This window comes from Lissotriton vulgaris, chromosome 2_1, assembly GCF_964263255.1.
Source record: "Lissotriton vulgaris chromosome 2_1, aLisVul1.2, whole genome shotgun sequence".
NCBI classification, from domain to species: domain Eukaryota; kingdom Metazoa; phylum Chordata; class Amphibia; order Caudata; family Salamandridae; genus Lissotriton; species Lissotriton vulgaris.
The window spans coordinates 2,073,633,919-2,073,659,254 of record NC_141687.1 but is presented as its reverse complement, the minus strand read 5'-3'; positions in this window follow the sequence as shown (position 1 = coordinate 2,073,659,254).

The window sequence follows — 25,336 nt, the reverse complement described above, 5'->3', positions numbered from 1 at the left end:
GTATTTCACATATTTGATGTAGAATGTATTTAAGTATAACTAGGGCTTTTGCTAAAGTACGAATATATAAATGTATGCCAAAGGTTATACTGTGTAGAAGGTTTTGTAGGAATGCTGGAAGAGTTTAGGTCATTTGTGTTTATAACCTAACTGGTCAAGAGTTCGAAGGAGCATAGTCACATGAATGTAATTTAGAGGGCTTGTGAAGGTCGTAAATAGCTTGATGTAGACGTGAGAGCCAAGAAGTCTAGCACTTGTTAGATTTAAGGTGACAATGCCGGACGGAGCTTATTGCTCGAACGTGAGGAGAGACACTTTGAATGTAGACTATGTTTTGACAAGACCATTCACAGGACCTAGCAGGGTCAAGTTAAGAGACATAGAGTTAAGGCCTTGTCTAAATTCATATGTTACATGATCTGAAAGGATCGATAAATGTCGACGATGAAATGATGAAGATGACATCCAAAGGAGAAGGGTCAACTTAACGGACGACGCGAGGAGTGGACCAATGGAAGAAGCAGGAAGTTGACATCATCGGGGAAAGTCCGTGGTGGGCGTCAAGGGGCGTTCCACCCACACTGTGATTGTGTATTTTAGGGACAGCACCCCGGGGAGGAGGTAGCAATTGGGAGATTAGGAACAGCGAGACGAATTGCTCAGAGCAAGGGGGAAAGGTAGATGCCTTGAGCAAATGCGCTGAGACATCAGAAGCGCATAGGAGCAGTAGGCCGAGGACCCTTAGAGAGCAGATGGGTAGGCAGATAGGGTACTGCTTCTGAACTTAAGATTTCCTTTAGAGGCAAGAGAGTTTGAACTTCTTTGGAAGTCAAACTGCTGACACCTTTTTAGGGAAGGAACTTGCGAAGTAGGATTGTCACGTAGCATAGAGTAGGGACAGATTAATTTGATGATATTTTTATCTTACTGCAGATGACGCAGAAGGAACCACTTTACACCGAAGCTTAAGCGGCTGATATTGAAACTGATTTTGTATTTTGTATACTTTGAGATTTTTATCCTGAGTGGATTGTATTGCATTCAAAATCAACCTTATATAAACTCTTAAAACTTTATCAGTTGTAAGTGGTTCTTCAGAGTGGCGTCAGTTAATGGGGTTTATCTAACCAATGCGGGGGGGGGGTGGTCCTTTCCTCAATGACAGATACTAGCGGTCCAAAACAGATGAATGGGATTCTTTATTAAATTTATCGTAATCATAAATTGGTATCAAAATCTCATTCCCAGCAGACCTCGGAAAACCAAAATCGCACTGAGTTCAGTGCAATGACTTCACTTCTGCCAAGTAGTTATCCTAGACAATCATGTATACGTTAAACTTCATGACGGTCGTATGTGTGCGTGGTTTCTTCATCAGTGTTGCAACATGCATTAAAATCTCCACCAAACTAAGGTTTTTTTTCCATGAAACTACGTTTCTACAGGTTGCTGCAGAGATTCTTTAAAACCATTATAGTGGAAACTTAAATGAAGCAGGGTTTTTTTTAAATGCAGTCCATTTTCCTTAATTGAAAATGGGATGCGTTTAAAAAAAATAAATGAAACATTTTTGTTTCATTTTTTAAGGGAAGGTAGTGGTCCCTGGAACCACTGCCTGCCCTTAAAAAATATTTTTAGAGAAAGTCACAAAGTGGAAAGGGTCCCCTAGGTACCCCTTCCAAATTGCGATTGCATTACCACCCTCTTGAAGAGGGTGGTAATTTGCGAGTGTTTTGCGACTGCAATTGAGGTCACAAAACATTTATACATTGATTTGCAGATGCAATTAGGAAGGGAAGGCCCCTTCCTAATTGCAACTCGCAATTCCTAAATAGCGAGTCGCAAATAAATTGCAACTCGCTATTTAGGAATTGTACATGTCCCTGGGCCATTTTGTATTGCACAAACGGGTCGCAAACCCATTTGTGTATGCAATTTAGGATTGTACATCTGGCCCTAAATCCCCTGGAATATTGACCAGGAAAGATAATCACTAGTCAGCAGTGGAAGGTAGTCTTTTTAGGAGGGAGGGGGTGGATGTGACACTCAAGCACTCATAAGCACTCACTCACACCATTGCATTTACACACACTTGCACACACACACATCCATTCACAACACTCATTACCAAATATGGACACATGCACACACCAAACATTAATTTTAAAATAAATCACACTTACCTAAAGCTCTGCTTCGATGGTCCCAGGAGGGTTGGGACTTCTACCTTACCTCAGTGGTTCAGCCACTGTGGGAAGGCAGCAGTACCAACCTCGTTACAAAGTAGGATAGGGTCAGTGAGAGTGCTAACCCTACCCCACTCTATGACGAGGTGTCACTGAATGACACTCAGCCCTGGGCAATTCAGGGCTTAAAACTAAAGGACCCAGATCCGAGACAATGAGTGACGCACCCCCTAGTCATGAGGGGGAGGACCTCGAGGACCTTTGATGAGCTTTGCTGAATGGCATCCCCAGCCCAGCATGGTTCACCTCAGGCAGCCAGGTGCCGGTGCATTTAACGCATGAGTAGCTGCTGACTGGCTGACCTGAAATTGAAGAGTGAGTGCCAAGCCACTCTGACCTTTCCTCAGTCTGACAGACACTATTCTCTAGCTGCAAAAGGTGAGGGGGCATTGCCCCTCAGCCCCGTGGATGGGATGTGGCTCCCAGGCACAAGGGCAGGACTATGAGAATATATAGACCCGGGACACCAAGATAAAGGTGGCCCAATTAGTGAATTAGATGTCAACAGAAGTGGTCCACCTTTGCAAACTGGGCCAGTTTTAAACTTGAACAGACATGCATGGGTATTTTGCAAGATACGGGAGACTGCACGCATTTGTGTTTGCTGCAGGCAATGTATGTGGTAATATCAAGGAAATCAACAGTAAAAAAAAGGCCCGCTTGGCCATAAAAGGGCCAACAACTTAAAAAAGAACGACCTGCACACTGACCTGTCAGACCAATCCAACAGACAGTGCCTGATTTCCCTACAGGCCAGTCCGACCCTGCAAGGCACCAGCACCTTAAGTTATTGTTTATGTTTGTATGACCTAATGAAGGTGGACAATGGATAAAATAACCTCTAAGACATGCTCAATTTACCAGGAGCAGATCTGTATACTGAAACCTTCAGGTGCAGAGTCTTTGGGAAGCTCGATAGTAGAATTTATCATCCCAGGCATACAAGTGGACAAATCACAGTTCCCATCATCTGGCTAACGTATAATCGCAGGCATTAAAGATGTCTGCCGCTTGCATTTGCTTGGATGAAGGGAAGTGGAGGCTGAATGAAAATCCATTATTGGGCTGTAACATTTTGCACTTGGATGTTGAAGCTCAGCTTTCCATGTGGACAGTGAGAGACTGGGGGTCTCTGTGGATAACGGCACTGGTTGCACTTCTCTTTCTTTCCTTCTTCAGGTTACAACAGCATCAAATTACAAGCCAAACGAATGAGAGAGTGTGAGTGAGAAAGTGACAATCATAGGGTACCAAGGGTGTTGTTTGATCGATTGAGTGGAAGTAGAAACAATGCAAGGCTAAATACAAACTCATTATCATGTGGGAAATATAATCCACAATCAGCAAGAATCCATCTTCCTGTCTGATTGTTGACCACAAGCTGTAAAAGAACAAGAACAATTACCAAACATGGGAAGGGAGGGAGGTGGGATAATATTAGCCTCCGTGTCTTTCATAAAATCCAGATTCTCTGTCCATCAAAGCTAATGAAAATCTACTCTTTATGGCAAGACCGGAGGCTAAGATTATGCAAGTTCAAAGCTTCTCCAACAAACAAGAAGCTGCATTAATCACAGGTTTAAAATAAAATTTCATAAAAGCAGAATCATTAGGACAATCAGCACAACTCAGTGCGTATAGAAGCCAGAACCCTCAAATGGGAGGATTTACTTTGCAGAGGCTGGCACTGGGCTCACACCATAATTTCTTTCCTATCTTGCCACTCAGAGAGGTGGAGTCAGAAGTCACAGAATTGGGAGAATCATTTTCGGTGTTATACCCTCAAGGTGGCCCTTGCTAGTATTTTCGGGCCTATGGTGAAGTGAAAATTTGATGCAAGGCTCCTCACAGCTCCAACATCATGCAGATGGTGCTGAAGCCGGATCTCTCAGTTACAAAGAGTCTCTGTCGAGCTAAGTACCAGTCTGACTTGGCTCTTCTTTTCATTACTTAGTGCTTAGGAGAATGAAATTGCTGGTTACGAGCCTGGAAACCCCAGTCACAGTGGGAAGGCCTGCAGAGTGCAGCCTGAGAGAAGGTAGGAGCTGACTAGCAGGCATCTAAGTGCTGCTCATTGTACAAGTTCCAGTTGTTGAAGCTAGACATAGCTAGTGGAAGGGAAGCTCCAAGCCAGTGTACCTTAGATGTCCTCGATATAGAGTGAGACTCATTTCATATCGGATAGCCTAAGGAGGGTGACCTTATTTATTCATCATAATGATGCTAGACTGGGTGCCAGGAACTAATGCTTAACGATATCAGGAGCTCAGAAACTTCTTCTTGCCTCCATTTTGCCCTGAACACGAGCAATGAGCTTTCAGCTGGTGGTTACAGGCCAATTAAAAAGCAAATAATCGGCTGCTAATACATTAACAAGCATTGGCATAGCCAACAGGTCTCGCCTTGGGGGCCTTATACGTTTATTTATTTGAAGAGTTTTCTAAAGCGCTGGCTAGACCCAGAGGTATCAGAACGCTTTACATGAGGTAAGACATTGGTTTCAGAACATTGTTACATAGTTACATCAGTTGCTGGAGCATCGCATAACATAGAAAGGGAAACAGTATAACGTAGTAACATGGGTAACAAAAGCATAGCATAGCATTAGAAAGAAACCGGCAAGGGGGAACATATTTCGGGGGACACAGAAAAGTCAGGCTGGAAAAGGGGAGGCTGACAGAGAGTCACGGAGGGAGGAGGCAGGGGAGGGAAAAGAAACACAACGGGGAGACGAGGAAAACAATGTCCGGTGTCTGGCTGGGTAGGTGACGGCCGAGGGGTGAGCCCGAGGCAACTCCTCTTTAGCTGCATAGGACAGCTCCACCGGGCATCGGCCAAGGTTGCTCGGGCACCGCGGTACGAACGACGGTTCTGAGGATACGTGAGAAACCAATTACAGATTACATCAGTTACAAGGGCATGTTACACAGATGTTACTGAAGCATAGAATAGCACCAACACATAGAAAAAACAATGTTACACGGTCATATGAGTAAATAGGATATTGCATAAAAGAGACACATATCCTATGGGCATAGAAGATAAGGATGGAAAGAAAAGGGGATAAGGATTGCAGCTCGGGTCAGGAAGACCAGCAAGGGGAGAGTCACTGGGATGGGAGGCAGCCACAGGAATAAGGAGGGCAGGAGATCGCAGATACGGTGTCCAATGTCCGGCTCGGTATGTGACTGCCGATGGGGTAAACCAGAGCCAACCTCCTCTATAGCTGCCTATGCAGCTCCACCGGGCATCGGCCAGGTTGCACGGTCTCATACATGCATGAAAATGTGGTTGTAATGATATATTTTAAGAGGCTTTCATTACCATGGGGCACTAGATGTTAACAAGGCAGAATGGCACAGAGACGAGGAGGCAGCTGTGCTCTGACCCCGACTGGTCAGTTTGGGGCTCCGACAGATAGACATACTGATGACGTCTAGCACTCCTCTTGGGGTCTGCTGTGGGGGGAGGGCTCTAAAATCTCACCTCCATTAGATTTGTTATTGAGACCTCTTTACATTTGTTATTAACAGTCCCACTTTATTAGCCCAGTGAACGTAGACTGTGACACCAATCAGACTGCAGAACGAACGGCCTCTTAACATTACTTTCCCAGGAAGTTCATGAGTAATGTACTGTTTTTTTTTTAAGTCAATGGTCGTTAGCAGAACATGGAGAAATATAGATTGTTCAGCAAACACATGAGAAATAATGCAAAATACTCATTTTAAATTAACAAAAATCACTAAGCGGTCTCAGAAAACAATAGTTGTACTGTCCCTTGTATAAAGCGCACAATAATGTAACCTGCTGCTACTCGCTGCTTAATAACGGTATCCGTGTTTCATTTACCGACCTCGGAAGAAGTCTACTTAAACACAAATCTGCGCAGTAAGCTCCGATTCCACAAAGGTATCCAACCACTACTGACATTCTTATCAGTAGGGAAATTCAAACGTATAAATCTGCCTCTGGCGCCATCTTGTGGTTTAATGTATGTGAGTAGACTTGAGCTGAATTCCTTGCAGGCTTAGTTTAAGGCCAAAATGAATGAACCCGATTTGGATAAAGTGCTTACTGGGAAAGTTTAACCTGTCAAGTAAAGTTGCGATTTTCACTTTGCGAATTTAATTGAGGCACAGTAGATGAACGTTTAGGCCTGCAACGTTGTCAAACTATATTTTTTAATGAAATATTGGCATTATGAAAGCTGCCGGGAAAAAAACACAGAATACATGTTAAGTGATCAAGTAACAGTCATGCACACCAGGTACGAATTAAGGAGCAAGTCTTTATTTCTTAGCTGCTTTTCTCCGTGCCAAAGGAGTCTGAACCCCATTAAACACACACCATTCGAGACCCTGTCAGCAACATCTGAGGGCAGGCAGAATACAAATCATAACAAATCCCCCCTCCCCGCCTATTAATTTCAACAAGACCAAACAATAAGAAACAAGGAAGCTTAAACAATGCTCCAATAAATAAATATAAATAGATTACGTAAATACAAAAAAAATGTACCACAAAAGTACAACATCACATTGAACTGATGAAGAACATACCAGGTTTCCATATTTTGAACATCGCATGCAACCATTCTGAGAACATAATAAAAGCTCAATACATCATAAAATGTAGATTTTCATCAGCTTTGATGGACAGAAAATCTGGATTTTATTAAAAACACGGAGGCAAATATTATGCAATCTTCCTTTATTGCGCCACCCACAGCAGCACCTTTAAAGAATATAGACACAACCAAAGTTCTGATAAATCTAACAATGTGCCGGAACCTGCAGGCATCTTCCTTCTTTTTTTGAGTACTGCAACTAAACGCAAACATTAAGAAACAACAATTTGATAATCCAGATGAAAATAAAATCCACAATCAGCAAGAATCCATCTTCCTGTCTGATTGTTGACCACAAGCTGTAAAAGAACAAGAACAATTACCAAACATGGGAAGGGAGGGAGGTGGGATAATATTAGCCTCTGTGTCTTTAATAAAATCCAAATTCTCTGTCCATCAAAGCAGATGAAAATCTACACTCTATGGCAAGTCCGGAGGCTAAGATTATGCAAATTCAAAGCTCTCTAACAAACAAGAAGCTGCATTAATCACAGGTTTAAAATAGCATTTCCTAAAAGCAGAATCATTAGGCCAATCAGCACATCTCAAAATATCATGCAAAGCACCTCCCAGCATAAATGCTTTTGAAACTGAAGTACCTCTCACCGCATGTGCACCAAACCTTCTCAGATCAACACCAGCATTCTTCATCACTTCTTTCACCCATCTAACCAGAGTCGGACTAGACACAGCCCTGTTTGGTTTCCTATAGGATATTAAAAGCTGGTTTTCATTTGGAGAACGAATACCAGAAGTTCTCTTCTCATATTCCTTTAAACAACGTACAACACATAGACAATCATGTTCGTCAACATAAGGGTAGCATATGCTTTCTGAATTTGTTTTTGTTCTTCTGCAAAGATAAAAACAAACTCCCTCGGGATTGAAAATCCTAGCACCAACATCTAAAGTCTTCACATATGAAACTCTTCTAAATGATAAACATAATAACAGGCAGTTTATAGCTAAAGATTCTCAAGTCCAGTCCACTATTGATTCCTATGTTCTCTAAATACAATAATACTTTTGATACATCCCAAACAGAGGACTATCTTTCCTCGTATGCTTTTCATCAATCTTTTCACCAAAACCTTCTGTCCCACAGAAACTCCATTAACCAGATTATGACCAGCAGCAATGGCTGATCTGTGTAAATTGATAGTTCTATAAGCTAATCCTGATGCAAAGAAGGTAGCCAAATAATTAACTATTATGACTACATCCAATGAAATGGGATCGTAATCCCTCTCCACACACCAGCGTAACCATTTGTCCCATGCCAATCTATACATTTTCCTTGTTCCTGGAGCCCAGGATTCTCTACTAAGGTTAGCAGCCTCATCCGAAAGTCCAGGCACCTCCCAGACTCCCCTGAAATTATCCATGCCATCAGTCTCAACTGATCCGATACCACTAAATCGTGAAATTCCCCCAAAGGACCCATCGGTACGCCTTGAAACGATTGAAGTAGAATTGGAAAAACTATTGACATTTCCAGAAGGATAGGATACCAGACTTGGGACTTCCAAAGGGGAGTTATCAAAACTACTGTTTCCTTCCATTTGCGAACTAACAAGGTTACTCGTGTTTTCAAGACAAATGGTGGAAAGGCATAAGGGTGGAGACCCCTCCAATCCTTTCTGAAGGCATCTATCCCTGTTGAGTCCGGATCCGGACGCCAACTGAAATACTTAATTAACTGAGTATTCCACCTGTTAGCAAACAGATCCACATGACCAGGACCCTACATCTCCATCAGCCTCAAAAACACAGGACTGTGGAGAGTCCAGTCGGTTGAATCCATGTAGTTCCTCGAGTACCAGTCCGCTTGCACATTCTTCAGGCCAGGAATGTGTTCCGCCTGAACCAAGATATTCTGATTCAAACAATATTCCTAAAACACCCTCGGAAGATTCGCCGTATCCCTTGATCTCGGACCCCCTAGTTTGTTGACATATCTCACCACTGAGACATTGCCCATTTTGAATAGGACTGAACACCTTGCCTTGTCCTTTGGAAGGCTTTTTTATCGCAAAAGACCCTGCAAGAAGTTGCAGACAATTTATGTTCATTTTCCTTTCCTCTACAGTCCATTATCCTCCTGTTGAAGTCGCACAACAACGATCTGCCTACCGGCCGAGGCTGCGAGGGCCGGGCCAGCCCTGCGCACCAATGTTTCATTAAGAGGCTGGGGCCCGGGCGTGCATACCTTAATTAATGAAAAAGATGCGTGTGCGCAGCACCATTTAATTTATGGTGACTTGGAGGGCGCATGTGCACCATTTAGGGTTGCTGGTTCCGCTGAGACTGAGGGGCCCCCTGGGGCCCCTGGAGCGCTGGGCCCCGGCAATGTGGGGGCTGCAGGGGCCTGTGTTAGGCCCCTGCTTATAAGTGTTTATCCATGCAATAGTTGATGTTGTTGCACCAAGGATATTGTGCTGCATAACAGCGAGGTGTGAACCTGATAAGTGTTAGGACAGTACGTGGGGCATAGAGGTAAGCATGGCAAGCTTTGAACATGATGATGGGTGTTAGGACAGAGTGGGGGGCTAGGGGGCAAGCACGGCGAGCTTTGAACCTGATGATAAGTGTTAGGATAGAGCGAGGGGCAGGGGGGTAAGCACGGTGAGCTTTGAACCTGATGATAAGTTTTAGGACAGTGCGCGGGAGGGGGGATAAGCACGGCGAGCTTTGAACCGGATGATAAGTGTTAGGACAGAGCAGGAGGTAGGGAGGTAAGGACGGCGAGCTTTGAACCTGATGATAAGTGTTAGGACAGAGCTGGGGCAGAGGGGGTAAGCATGACGAGCTTTGAACCTGATGATAAGTGTTAGGACAGAGCGGGGGCAGAGGGTTAAGCACAGCGAGCTTTGAACCTGATGATAAGTGTTATGGCAGAGGGGGGAAGCACGGCGAGCTTTAAACCTGATGATAAGTGTTAGGACAGAGCGGAGGTGGGGGACTAAGCACGGCGAGCTTTGAACCTGATGATAAGTGTTAGGACAGAGTGGAGGGAAGGGGGGTAAGCATTGCAAGCTTTGAACCGTATGATCAGTTTTAGGACAGAGCAGTGCAGTGGGGTAATCATGGCAAGCTTTGAACCTGATGATAAGTGTTAGGATAGAGTGGGGGCAGAGGAGGTAAGCTCGGTGAGCTTTGAACCTGATGAGAAGTGTTAGGACAGAGCGCGGGCAGTGGGGGTAAGCATGGCGAGCTTTGAACCTGATGATAAGTGTTAGGATAGAGTGGGGCAGAGGGGTAAGCACGGCAAGCTTTGAACCTGATGATGAGTGTTAGGACAGAGCGGGGGCAGGGGGTAAGTATGGTGAGCCTTTGAACCAGATGATCTGTTTTAGGACAGAGCAAGGGGGTAAGCAGGGCAAGCTTTGAACCTGATGATACGTTTTAGGACAGAGTGGGGGCAGGTGGGTAAGCATGGCGAACTTTGAAATTGATGATCAGTGTTAGGACAGAGCAGACGGCAGGGGGTAAGCACGGCAAGCTTTGAACCTGATGATAAGTGTTAGGACAGAGCGGGAGGCAGGAGGATAAGCACGGTGAGCCTTGAACATGATAATCACTTTTATGACAGAGCAGGGCAGGGGATAAGCACAGCGAGCTTTGAACCTGAAGATGAGTGTTAGGACAGAGCGGGGGCAGGGGGGTAAGCATGGCGAGCTTTGAACCTGATGATAAGTGTTAGGACAGAGCGGGGGCAGGGGGGGTAAGCACGGTGAGCTTTGAACCTGATGATAAGTGTTAGGACAGAGCAGGGTGCAGGGGGGTAAGCACTGCGAGCTTTGAACCTGATGATTAGTGTTAGGACAGAGCGGGAGGCAGGGGGGTAAGCAAGGCGAGCTTTGAACCTGATGATAAGTGTAAGGACAGAGCGGGAGTAGGGGGTAAGCACTGCAAGCTTTGAACCTGATGATAAGTGTTAGGACAGAGCGGGGACAGGGGGGTAAGCATAGCAAACTTGGAACCTGATGATAAGTGTTAGGACAGAGCAGAGGGCAGGAGGGTAAGCACGGTGAGCTTTGAACTTGATGATAAGTGTTAGGACAGAGCGGGGCACAGGGGGTAAGCAAGGCGAGCTTTGAACCTGATGATAAGTGTTAGGACAGAGCGGGGGCAGTGGGTAAGGACAGCGAGCTTTGAACCTGATGATAAGTGCTAGGACAGAGCGGGGCTGTGGGGTAAGCATGGTGAGCTGTGAACCTGATGATAAGTAATAGGACAGAGCGGGGGGCATGGGGGTAAGCACGGCAAACTTTGAACCTGACGATCAGTGTTGGGACAGAGCGGGGGCAGAGGGGCTAAGCACAGCGAGCTTTGAACCTGATGATAAGTGTTAGGACGGAGCGGGGGCAGAGGGGCTAAGCACTACGTATTAAGGGTAAAGTGGCCGCGTCTATGACATACCTAAAGCTGCTGGTTGAGAAGCTTGCAATGGACCCAGCCTCCCTTCCCCTACTCTCTGAAAAAGGGGTGGGGGGAGAAGGAGAAGAGAAGAACTGCAGAGCGAAGCTGCTGGCAGACTCTGACCTTGAAGCCTAGTGTTGGGGCGAAGAGAAGCGGGCAGCCCAGAGTAAAAAGGGAGACAGGGACTCTTGTTTTCAAGAAATTAAATGCACTGTTCATGCCCTATTGACAAAATTCCATGGCATGAATAGTGGTGAGGCTTGTTGCCCTCCTCCCTGTCCAAAGAGAGTGTTCGAAATAGGAAAGAGCAGGCTGGAGAAGGTCCGCGCTGGGGTGTTTTCAACGTTGGAGCTAAGGAGAATGGAATGCAGAGGGAGGTGAGACAGCCAGGGCCTATGATCCATGACGAGAGAGGAAAGCCATATGGCGCCTCTGCTTGTAAGCGCATGCCTGCGCACATGCACGCAAGCTCAAGGCCACAGTGGTACCATTTTCTGAAGCCCTTACTAAAAGTCTTGCCAGAGCACAGCGCATGCACTGCTTTAGGCTCGACCTAAAAATCATGTAACGCCGGATCTTCAGACAGTAGCTTGACCACATACTCAATGGGGCGGGGGCAGGCGCTATGGGTCTGTTGATTGGTGTCAGTAAACGAAACCGAAAGTACATCCAGGCAGAAATAAACAAGGAGATGCAGGTACCAAGCAGCGTGCCTGGTGCTGCTCGTGCACGAGTCAATACTCCATCACTCCACAAAGTAATACAACAGATTGCCTCCAGCGCAAGTGCTTTTTAGGCTCGGCCTAAAAAAGGTGCCAAATACATTTACTCATTTTCAACCCCATGTGTTACCATAAAACTGTGGATCACATTCAGAAACACACTTGCCACAAAGCAATAATGCACTAAAGCATTAATTTTGACCAGCGTAGAGACACTGTCTCCGTCCAAGTTTATTTCCCACAAAATCCTCCTACCAGGCCAACATTAGTTGCCTTCAACTACAGGGCATTGGTAGAGAAATAACCATCAACCTGGCCTTTAAATTTTTTTAAAAACATCGCTGATGTGTCTGCTCATTTTGGCAACCCCACGTGGCCAGCAAGTGCAAGTAATGCATTGTGTACATTCCCTGGAGTTTCCCTAGAGTCTTCTTTACCAGGAGTGGTACAGTGACTGCTAGGATCACCTTCCCAGGGGTCACACGTAACCACGACAAGAGAGAAACCTTGAGGATTCATCAGCTGGTACTACAGGCAGACTGGCATACCGTGTCTGCGCACAGATCTACATAAGTGCAATAGAAAGTGCTAATGTTTAAATGACGAGTAAATAAAATCAGCCATTAGACACCAGTCCCACTTTCCAATATCCAACTGGAATCAACTGGAATATATCCATAAACATAATGCCCCCGCAAATGACTCAAGTAGAACCTGTAGATGGCCATCTGGAATTTCTGCCACTGTGTTGGGTAACGCAGCATAGGACAATACGTGTGAGAAAGTGTCATATGTGCGATTCTCCTAAGTATTTTTGATTGTGGTAAGTGTTTCTTCTAAAAATAGGCCCTGGTTAGGCCTCCACCATCGATACAATATGTGTCTGTGGTTAAATGCTGTTAAGAAACAGCATGGGATAGCCACCTTTAAACAGGGGCCTTTCCTCAGTCGGACATTGAATCCCAGTGCCTCTACCTTTGTGCGACTGTGCAGACGACCATGGTGCATGCTTCTTTCCTGTGGCTTTCCTATGGCTGGCTCCACTGCTGCCCCCTAGCTCCTAGGGGGTGAGTGAGTCCAGGGAGTTGGGGAGGAGGAGAGTGAGAGGTAGTGCAAAGGGGTGGGTGACCGCCATCTTAAATGTGTTGAGGCACACCTGGTACCTTATTTTTAGGTCGAGCCTGGGCAGTGCATTCACTGCTCTGAGAGGCATGCTATATTAGAGTATGGATGTGAATCTATGCCCACTCTCCACCGATATTTTTTATTGGATGGTGCCATTGTCCTTTGTAAATGCTGGCTTCTGATTCATTATTAGGAGTGTTAGTCCATCCTTAGTTTTGCCTTGTCTTCATTTGTAACCTCCCATGAGGCCTGGCCCTTTTACTTCTGTTGTTACGTAGTATGTCTTATTGAGTCTGTAAGCACTACTTTCTTTCATGAGTTTCACCTACTGCAAACACGCTATGCTTTCCTGCAGCATTCAGCGCCCGACATGCATGGCTTGAGATGGAAGAAGGAATAAAGACTTTCCCTTGATTAGAAACAGATATAACCGCAGCACTCGCACCCGCTCATGAGGTCGAGGTAGTTATTTATGAACAGTGCTTTTCTTATTAGAGAGAACAAAACATTTGGCATACGAAATATCGTATTTATTTGAATAAGATCCGGAAATGTGAAAATATGAATGCAGTTTTAATTTTGATATAGTTTTTTTTTACTACTTGTTGCTCCCATACGATATTTACATTTCCGAGGCACCCTCTTGTACAATGTTATGCTCTCTTTTAAAACACTTTGGGCCAGATGTAGGTAATTCCCATTTACCAATTCTAAAATACCGAATTTTACCGATTCGGTATTTCAGAATCGGTAAATGGGATGTAGATAAAGATTCGGTACATTTTACCAAATCGGTAATAATCGGTATTACCGATTCACAATTCGGTATTTACTGAATCAGTAATTCCCATTCATTCCTATGGGCCTTCAGTCCCATAGGAATGAATGGGAATTACTGATTCAGTAAATACCGAATCGGTAAATATCAATTCGGTAAATACCGAATCGGTAATAGGGGGACCATTTTCAAGGGTGGCAGGGTGTCACATTGACACCCTGTTGCACCCCTGAATAGTGCATGGGTGCACATACATGTGAAGCACAACATTGCTTTTTTAAAGGTTTTTTATATTTACCACCGACCTTTATTTGGTGGTAAATACTGAATCCTTAACTGTGCAATGCACTCATTTGAGTGCTCCCTACATTTCAGATTCGGTAATTTACCGATTCGGTATTTTAAGGAATCAGTAATTTACTGGTTCCTTAAATTACCGATTCGGTAAATTACCAAATATGAAATGTAGCCACCTACATCTCAACAGCCTAATACCGGTCGGTAACGGACGAAATTCGGTAATTTCCGCCGTTACCGACCGGTATTGGGCTACCCACATCTGGCCCTTAGTTCTTTAGTTCGTCAGAAGCCTTTTTTCGTACATCATAGTTGTAGAGAGCCACTAGGGCTCTCCCAAACAATGTATCCCCTTGCCATGCATTCCACACCCCTCGGGTGAGCTTGACCCAAGGGGATAAATAAACGGCGGAAAGACCGCTCAGGGTCTTCCAGCCGATGAGCAATTACCTGTGTGTTGTCCCATGTATTTAGTGCTGCTGGGTCTTCATCCTCGTGGCCTCACCGAGCTACAATGGCGACGAGGCTGGTCGCGATGAACATGTGCACTGCCATCTGCCTCTTGGCTGTCCGGAAACCTGCGGAGCTCACCCGCGATGCTCCGATCCTACTGAGGGACGAAGATCCGGTCCGTCTTGCACTCGGTCATCGCCGTGGTGGCTGCCGCCGTTGTGCCCCACACAGACCAGTGCAATCACCCTGCGACTGTGCCCGGCGCCCGCCCACACGCCTCCCTGTGCATTGGAAGCTTGTTCAGCTGGTGGCCCGGACCCCTCTCCTACCTTTCTGCGGTGAGTGCTGCTACGCGTCCAGGCATTCGGTACGGTGGCTCTCTCTCTCTCATCCTTTACCGGCTGTGCACCAAAGGGCAATGGCTCCCTGCTGGCCTCTGCTCCGGCCCTGCTTCCAGTCTGGCACCAGGCCCCTTTTCCCCATGCAATGTCCTGCCTGCAGTGGGGGGAGTGCTACAAAAAAAAAAGCAGAAGACTTCGGAACCTCCTGAGGCTCAGCCGGGAGTAGTCACAATCGCTCATTACTCGTTTTTACCTGTGATAGAATTGTTTTTAAAATTCACTCACCTAGCCTTCCTGACACCCGATTTACTGTGTGCAGGCACCCCCATACAGCGGAACTAGCGCTGGAGAGGGAGAATTCGTGGACCAATTTCAGCCACCATTACCCACGCCGAGCCAAGGGACACGCCCACTTTGAGGCCACGCCCCCTGCAACTAGTACAAAAGCGCGCTGAAACACAAGCGTTGCAGTCAACTTCGGAACCTCCTGAGGCTCAGGCGGGAGTAGTCACAATCGCTCATTGCTCGTTTTTACCTGTGATAGAATTGTTTTTAAAATTCACTCACCTAGCCTTCCTGACACCCGATTTACTGTGTGCAGGCACCCCTTTACAGCGGAACTAGCGCTGGAGAGGGAGAATTCGTGGACCAATTTCAGCCGCCATTACCCACGCCGAGCCAAGGGACACGCCCACTTTGAGGCCACGCCCCTGTACCCTCCCTTGCTCTATAAACATGTGTATTTACCGGAAGCGCAGCGGACGAGCGCAGCAGGCGCGAAGATTGCGCGCCGAAGGCGCTCTTAAGGCAAGCTCGTCTGCGCTCGTCCGCACCGAGTCCGGGCCTAGGGCCATACCCCCTATACCTCAGTTACAAGAGCCCAGGTATTACAGCGCTGAAATCCTTCACAGCCTTAGGCCCCCTGTTGCGAACTGCCAACGGCATCTCTATCCCGCTGAAAACTTTCCACAAACTTGCCCAAAATGCAAATCAATCCTCAAACCCAAGCCTGCCGCTGAACTAACCCACGATTACCGTATGTTTATGTTAAATTGCCGATCCCTGCCGAAACATAGGGCAGAAATTGCCCTACTATTAGTTGAATGTACGCCGGACGTAGTATTCCTGAAGGAAACATGGCTCACCACAGATTCCGACCCTGCCCTAGTTTCCGCCCTCCCTCCAGGCTTCCAAATCACTCGGCAGGGCTGACCTGAGGGGAGAGGAGGAGGCCTAGCAATCATTCATAAAGAATAGTTTCATTGCCGAGTTACTCCTGAAACCATTCCAGACTGTGAGAGCCTTGCCTTCAGTATCGAACTCTCCCCTAACAACTGCTTCTCAGGAACACTCATCTACCGTCCCCCAGGTCCCCCTAAGCAATTCCACAATCTTCTTCCTTCGATTGTGGCGAAACGCGTCAGTACCACGTCTAATTTCACTCTGCTGGATGATCTCAACCTTCACTTCGAATTTGCATTGAATCATATAGTCACCACGTTGGTAGATGACTTAGCTGCTCTGCAACTCACCCAACACGTCAAAACCCCAACTCACGTCAAGGGCCATCTGCTGGGCCCGGTGTTCAGCAACTGTGCAGACCTTGTCGCCGGACCACCAATTCCGCTCCCTTGGACAGACCACCTACTGGTGCCCTTCATCTGGACCACACTTAAGCCCCAGCCGACTGGCCCCACTACAAGATTCACTCGAGCCTGGTCTCGCCTCTCAGTCGACGACTGGTCTATCAAGCTCGCCAGCAACCAACCCCTCTACAATGAGGATCCAGGTCTAGCCAACCAGGCTTATGTTGACTGGATCACACAAACTCTTAAAAACACCCTCCCTAAAAATAAAATCACGCTGAAACGCTCCCACAAAACTGCCCCCTGGTACACGGAGGCTCTCAGGGATAAGAAACTCCAATGCAGAAAAACCGAAAGACGATGGCGTTTAGATTGACTCTCGGTAACAAATTTTATTTCCTGGAGAGTAATCAGTGAATACAAATCAGAAGTCAAAGCTGCCCAGGCCACATATTTTTCGAACAGAATTCTCCTAGCCAAATCAAAACCTAAAGAAATTTTCCAAATTGTGAAGAAACTAACAAAACCCCCACCCAGCCTGCACGATACAAAATCCACAACTCACTGCAACAACGTAGCTGAATTTTTCCATCAAAAAGTTAACAAAATCTACTCAGCTTTTCCCCCTAGCGGCACCACCTCCTTAGCCCAGACCAATAAAGTCATAGCAACCCCCTCCCTTCAGCCTCAACATACTGTGGTTCACTTCCCCCTCCTGGATCTTGCAACCCTTGAATCCGTAGCTCGGAAAGTAAAATCCGGTTCCCCTGATGATCCAGCCCCGCCAGACATCATAATGTCAGCATCCCAGATCACACTGCCAACTATTAGGGATGTCTTGAACGCATCTATCATCTCCGGCACTGTCCCTCCTGTCTGGAAACGTGCCATGGTTCGATCATTGTTAAAAAAACTAATCTGGACCCGTCAGATTTCAGCAACTACCGGCCCATCTCCCTGCTTCCGTGGGTGAGTAAAAATCTGGAAAGATACATTAATCTCCAACTGGTAAAATTCCTAGAAGACCACCAATTGTTAGACCCCACCCAGACGGGCTTCAGACCCAAACACGGAACCAAGGCCGCCCTCCTTATGGTCACTGAGGAATCCAGAAATATCCTGGATCAAGGAGGATCAGTGGCAGTGATCCTCCTTGACCTCAGCACGGCATTCGACACGGTCAGCCACGACACCTTGCTGTACCGTCCGTCTAGCGCCTGGCTCTGGTTCAAATCCTTCCTGGAGGACAGATCCTTTCGAGTTTGACGGTGAGTCTGTGTCCACCAGTAGACCACTAAGGTGCGGAGTCCCTCAGGGCTCCTGTTTAAGCCCCGCACTTTTCAACATCTATATGAGGCCACTGGCTGATGTCGTCCGCCCATTTGGGGTTAAGATTATTTCTTACGCGGACGACACGCAGCTGGTGGTCTCACTGGCGCAGGAGGCTAACACGCCTGCGTCAGGCGGACTTAGAGAGTGCCTAGAGGAAGTAAAGAGTTGGATGTCCTCATCATCCCTCAAACTGAATGGGGACAAAACGGAGCTGATGCTCCTGGGCCCCTCCGACCCCTGCTTCTTCAACTCTCTGTGGCCCCCCTGTCTGGGCCCCCCTCCAGCACCAAAGTATAACATCAAGAGCCTTGGGGTATGGCTGGATAGATCCCTCTCATTCAATACTCAAGCCACAAAACTTTCAGCTACCTGTTTTGGCCTCCTTAGGATGCTAAAGAAAATCCTTCCTCTTCTACCCATGGAAGCCATGCAGGTAGCCATACAGGGTCTAATACAGTCTCGCCTAGACTTTAACAACTTGCTATACCTCGGTGCTCCAGATTACACCTTACATAGACTCCAGACAGTGCAGAACTGCGCGGCTTGCTCACTGCTCGAGCTTCCTCGCAGACAATCAGTGAGGGCTGGTCTGGTCAGCCTTCATTGGCTGCCAGTGCGCCAGAGAATCCTCTTCAAGGCCATGTGCATTGCCCATCAGGCTTTCTGGGACACAGGTCACATGATTACCCGTGACTTAGTCACCCATTACCAACCCAGTAGAAACCTCTGCTTTAGTCAGACCTTTTTGGCTATGCCCCCAAGAATAAAAAAGACTAGGTCTGGCGGCATGACGTTCGCCTACAATGCATCCAAGACCAGGAATACCCTCCCCCTACATCTTAGAGCCAACCCCAACCTCTCTTCATTCCGCAAGCAGTTAAAAACATTCCTTTTCAACCTCCCCTACTAATTCTTAGCTAGCCTCCCTACGAGGTCGCCTTTGTTATCTTCCAGCGCTTGGACGCCCCCGGGCAGCAATTCGCGCTCTATAAATTCACATCCATTTCCATTTCCATTTCCAGGAGGCCACACGACGAATAAAGAGCATTGATGTAACAGTGGAAGTGCAAACAGGGCACTTGAAGGGACACATACGCACAGAAGAAGTTACAGCAGTGGAGAAGCCCTACCGAGAAGGCAACGCCACATACTTGCTCCCACTGGGACCCTACGTCATCCAGGTTTGGACACCATCCTTCCAGGAAGGCTCCACCTACTCCAGGCGCTGCGAGCGGTGCAGGCGTCCCGGATACAAACTCGAGGCCCACAGACTAGTCAACGGCACGTGGCCCATGCCGGCCCAAGTACAATTTGTGACCCCCCTAGCATCAGGACTGTGCCGCCGCACCTACACACAGGAGCGTGGACCCCCATGAGCAATACAGCCTCGACTGAGACTGCCTGCCAGCAGGCTGGAGGAAGCAATCCAGACTGGGGTGCTAATGCACCACCACCAAGACACAGTCACATGGCCATTTCATCCTTACCACCTTTTAGCAGAGCCTCGGACCCTGCCACGGCAGCGCCACGTTGGAAAGCTTGGATCAGAAGGCTCAACCACTACTTCAAAGGGACCAGAGAAACGGATGGCACTGTAAAACGGTCGCTTCACATCTACTACGGAGGTTCAGAAATCTATGACCTCTTCGAGACGCTCCCCAACAAGGGAAATGACAATGACTATGAGGCAGCGGTCGCCGCGCTCAACAGGCACTTTGACCCCCAACTGAACCCCGACTTCGAGAAGTTCAAATTCCGGAGGGCGTCGCAAATGGACTCGGAGTCCGTCGACATATCCTACTCACCGTTGCGCCGGCTGGCCAGCGGTGAGTCTTCACGGATCACCGGGAGGAAATACAGGAAAAGATCATCTTAGGATGCCGCTCCAAACTCCTGCGGAAACTGATCCTTCATCAACCGGGGATATAGCTGGACGAGATCCTTGTCCTAGCCCGCTCCCACGAGCTGTCGGACGTCAAAGTTGAAGAAATGAAGGGTGCCCTACACACGCCGGTGGTCGCCTCACATGCAACCAGACACCCGCCGATCAAAGAGGAGAGGGTCGAGGCCATCCTAAGACACCCCGACACAGCTCGTCAAGCTCCTAGACCACCACCAGGAGGACAGTGTGGCTACTGTGGAGAAGACCACTCAGTGACGGCTATCTGTGGGGCAAAGGGGAAGACATGCTCCCACTGCAGCAGGCTTAACCACTACGTCAATGTGTGCCGGGGCGGACGGTTCCGACAGACTCCGTCGAAGCCAAGGGACATGTAACAACGTGTTCGCCAGGTCTCTCGGCAACGGAAGCTCAGCAGCCGGAACGAGGTCCCGTGTTTGAAGATGATGACGATGAGGTGTTTGTAGTGTCGTACGCCAGCAGGACAGACCATCGCCGAAGACCCCCTCCAATGTGCTCCGTCTCGGTGGAAGGCATGGCGGTTCAGGCCCTCATCGACACCTGTGCCTTTGTTAACGTGATGGATTCAGAACAATACACCCGCCTGTCACCAGGAACCCTGCTTATACCGTCTGGGCATGATTTTACACCTATGGAACGACCGATCCACCAAATCCATGACTCACACGCCAAAGCTATCTTGAAGGAGTTCCCGGCTATGTTCAAAGGACTAGGGAAACTCAAGGGCAAAACATTCAAATTCCACACTGACCCCTCTGTGAGTCCAGTCCCCCTCAGGCACTGGAGAGTGCCGTTCAATCTTCGCCCGCAGGTGGAAGAAGAGCTGAGAAAACTCAAGTAACTCGACATGATCGAGAAAGTCTCTGGCCCAACCCCATGGGTGTCCCCGTTGGTCATGGCTCCCAAACCCAAACAGCCCGGAGCCACATGGGTCTGCGTGGACATGAGGCTACCAAACACGGCTGTCAAAAGGGAACGCCACATTACTCAAACCATGGACGACATAGTGGCAGACTTGAATGGAGCCAAGTGATTCTCTTAGCTGGACTTGAACGCCGGCTACCATCAGCTGGAACTTGAGCCCAAGAGCAAGTATATGATCACCTTCTCGATGCACGTTGGTCTCCGAAGGTACAAGAGGCTCAGCTTTGGGGTGTCGTTGGCAACCAAAGTCTTCCAAAATGCCAACAGAGAAGCACTGTCCGGGCTGCAGGGCGTGATTAACCTCAGTGATGACATACTGGTATTCTCGAACACGCTAGATGATCCCCACAATGATCTCCAAGCCACTCTGAAGAGACTTGAAGACTGTGGGTTAACCCTTCGCAAATCCAAGTTCTCATTTTACCAGGAAACTGTTGTTTCTTTGGATACACCTTCACCCGGGAGGGACACCTTGCGGACCCCAAGAAGGCAGCGGCCATCCGAGCAGCCAGCACGCCAAAGAACCCCACAGAAGTGATAATCTTTCTCTGCATGGCAACTTATTGTGGGCGTGGGTGCTTCATTCAAACTTTGCTGCCACGTCGGAGCCGCTCCAGACTCTCACACGCAATGATCACAAGTGGGAGTGGACTGGGGCCACCAAAAAAGCGTTCAATTACATCAAAACAGGGCTGCTGGACAAGACGGTGATGGCCTACATTCATCCGGGGCGGCACACGGAACTGGTCATCATTGCCAGCCCAGTGGGCCTGGGAGCGGTCCTCCTTCAGAAACATAACCCTGAAGTCTGAAGGCCAGTGGCCTACGCAAGCAAGGCCCTCACCGACATGGAGACCAGATATGCCAAAATTGAAAGCAAGGCGTTGGCCATCAAGTGGGCATGCCAACACTTTCAGCTCTACCTGTGCGGCCAAGAATTCCACGTTGTGACCGACCACAAGCCTCAGCTCCCGATCTTCGCAGGCTCATCCCGACTGGTGCTCCCAAAAATTGAACAGTGGGCTGTGCAGCTACAGTCATACAACTTCAAGGTTGTGTACCATCCTGAGGCCCACAACCCTGCCGACTACCTATCCCGTCACCCAGAGTCAACGTCGTCCTCAGATCTGTCGACGGATGCGTGCAACGCTAAACTGTTTGTGAAAATGGTGTCACAAGGGGCATGCCCCATAGCCATGACACTTGAGGAGATCTGCTGTGCCACCGAAGAAAACGAGACGTTGTCCCAGGTTAAAGCTGCGCTGGAGAACAATGGATGGGCACACTTCATGGATGGAACCCGGCTCTGAGGACGGAGGTCAGACATGCACGCCAACAGCTCTGGCAAGTTCGGCACAAACTCAGCGTGGGGGAGCAAGGAGTCATTATAAGAGGACACCTGATTGTGGTTCTGGAAAGGTTGCAGAAGTGGATCCTCACGCTGGAACATGTCGGCCACCAAGGGATGGCGAAGACGAAGGCCAGGCTGCGAAACAAGGTCTGGTTTCCCGCAATGGACTCCATGGTGGAAGAGATGGTGAGGCAGTGCCATGCCTGCACAATCACATGAGTAGATCGGGCTTCATCGCAAGTGATCACCGAAGAACCAAGCGAGACTCCCAGGACACACATCAGCCTGGACTTCGGGAGTTTCCCAGATGGACATCACATGCTGGTCATGATTGACTCATTTTCGAAGTTTCCCATTGTGTAGGTGGTGGAGTCAACTGTGTTCCCTCAGGTGAAGAGAGTTCTAGAGAAGACCTTTGTAATGATGAGGCTGCCCGAAGAAGTAAAGTCCGACAATGGACCTCCGTTCCAGGGTCAAGAATTTCAGGAGTACCTTAAGAGTAAAGCGATTCGTCACCCGAAGATCACCCCGCTGTGGCCTCAAGCCAACGGGGAGGTAGAAGGTCTAATGCTGACACTCAACCGAGCACTGCGCATTGCTGTGGACCAGGGGAAGACGCCGAGAAAGCTCTGGACCAATTCCTTGGTGCCTATCGGCAGACGCCTCACAGCACCACCAAGCATTCGCCGTCTCAACTGCTGTTCAAGCGCCCCCGCAGGACAGCATCCCATCAGACTTGACGTGGGTGCCCTCGGAGCAAGACAATGAAGCGATTCAGGCAAGGAGGAAGTGACGTACCGCAAGGCCAGCGAAGCCCATCGGGCACAAGAGCCCCAGCTAAGAGTGGGAGACTGTGTAGTGATCAAAGATCAACAGCCCGGTTGGAAGTTCCGGACGCCCTACGAGCCAGAGGTGTGGACGATCGTGAGCATTCAAGGGACCATGGCTAAAGCCCAGAAGGGGCAGCAATCCGTCATGAGAAATGTGTCCAGCTTCAAGAAGATGGTCGAGAATGAGCCTGGCCCAGAGTTGTCCGACTGTCCAGATGCAATTGTGAGTTTCTCCCCACCTGCTCCGCCCGGGATGGCGAGTCAGGCACTGGAGGCATCCAGACGGGTGAGCCAGGGTCCTGTCCCAGTGGTGGGATCCACCCATCCTGAGGAAGCACAAGAGTTGCCCGTGGATGTTCCATCCAGCGCAGCGGCCAACTCCAGCTCCCGGAGCCAGAAGTATGGTCTCTGGCCTAACCCTGTGCCAAGTCAAAGACTGAAAGACCTTGCATATACGTCTCCATGAACTGGCATGACCTGATGGACTAGTACCGAAAGAAAGGAGGGATGTAGAGAGCCACTCGGGCTCTCCCAAACAATGTATCCCCAGGATATGCATCCCCAGCCCCCTTGGGGCGGGTTTGACCCGAGGGGATAAATAAACGGCGGAAAGCACGCTCAGGGTCTTCCAACCAACGAGTAATTACCTGTGTGTTGTTCCATGTATTTGGCTCTGCTATGGCCTTCATCCTTGTGGTCCTGCCGTGCTGCAATAGTGTGAGCAATAAAGAATTTGCTAGCCCCCACGAAAATGGTTATATAAAGAATTTTTAGAAAAGCACAAACAAAGAAAATCTTCTGCTTGTGCAGGTATTTTATTTAAACCTGTTTCGATTTTTTATCAAATTTGTGTTTTCATGGAAGAGAAAGGTACTTATAAACCACATTTATACATATTTACAACAATTAAACAACAAACATATATACAAATATTGACAATTATTGCACAATCTTCTTTTACAAAAGCTACGTATTCACAAATATTGACTCTTTGTGAAATATTTCTCACTTGTGATTACCAAAAATGAAAACAAGAAAAAGCAACCCAATTATTACAAGGGAAAGATCAAAAACAATTGGTAATGTGATCAGAAATGAATTCCTGTTCCCTTTCTTTAAGTGCCTGCCGACGCGTTTCGAATCTGAAGGTGAATGACAGATTCTCATCAGGGCTCTTTCATTGGGGGTAATCTGAATAAAGAATGTGAAAGAAGATCATTCAGTAACTGGGTCTGAAAACGTATTCCTCCCTTTACAAAAGACTGATGTCACACAGCCTGTTACCTTAATCTATGGGCAACGCGGTCCCGCAGGTCCAATATATGTAACGAAGCTTATGACTTCTTGGGTCCTTTTGCTGTAGCTGTGGACCTAATGTGTAAAATGAGGAATATTTACTATTTACATTGATAGCCAATCGGAAGACAGTCTGTTACACAGACAGAAAAGCTAAAAATTCATACCTCTATTGGTGTCGGTAACGTGGAGGTTTTCTTTTTTTATTAGAAATTCTGAGGTTTGTTGGAGATGTCCTCCGTACTCGCACGGGGATTCCACACTCCTAGAAGGCATGGGGAATAACGCTTGTAAGAGCTTATTCTTTATTTTTGTTGTCCGCTTAATATTATTTCAAACGAGAGCCCAACGTACCTGTGCTGTTTTCTTTTGCTGCACAGAGAGTTTTTATTCTTCGCGGGCCTCGTATGTCTGTACTGTATTGATATCGCCGGTTAGGACCATGGTTCAGCGTCCTTCGCGGTAGAAAAGACAGCGTTTCAATTCACGCTGTACATCTGCAATAAGGTATTGCGGTTTGGGTTAGGGAACTGGTACATGGGTTTATGAAACAGCGGTAACCCCCCTTCCTCGCTCACCTTCCACTCAGTATGAATTCCTATCGTTGTAGACCATCCACCAATACCGTAGCCACGGATTGGCTCTTCCACTATATTAAGTCACCGCTAAGCATTATGGTCTCTGTAGTTTGAAAATCGTTTGTTGAGATTCCAAGTGCTTCAAAGCCTCGAAATCTCGGACAATGAATTCAAGCCTGTTTGGGCGCTGTTAAATTTTAAAATCAAGTAAGCCTCCTTTTTGAGCAGCACTTGTTCTATATTGATTCCAGGTTTCATTTGGTTCATGCTGTACAAAACAGTCCACTGAAAGTCATTATCCACATGATTATTTTCAATGAAGTGTTGTACAAGGGGTGCAGTCTGGACTTTATTTTTGAGACGTGATCGATGTTGTGTCATGCGTGCATTTACTTGTTGGGTCGTTTTCCCTATGCACACTTTTGGGCAGGGACAAACGATGGCGTATACTACATTTTTTGTCCTGCAGTTTGAGAAGGCAGTGTGTGGCCAGCTCAAATTTGC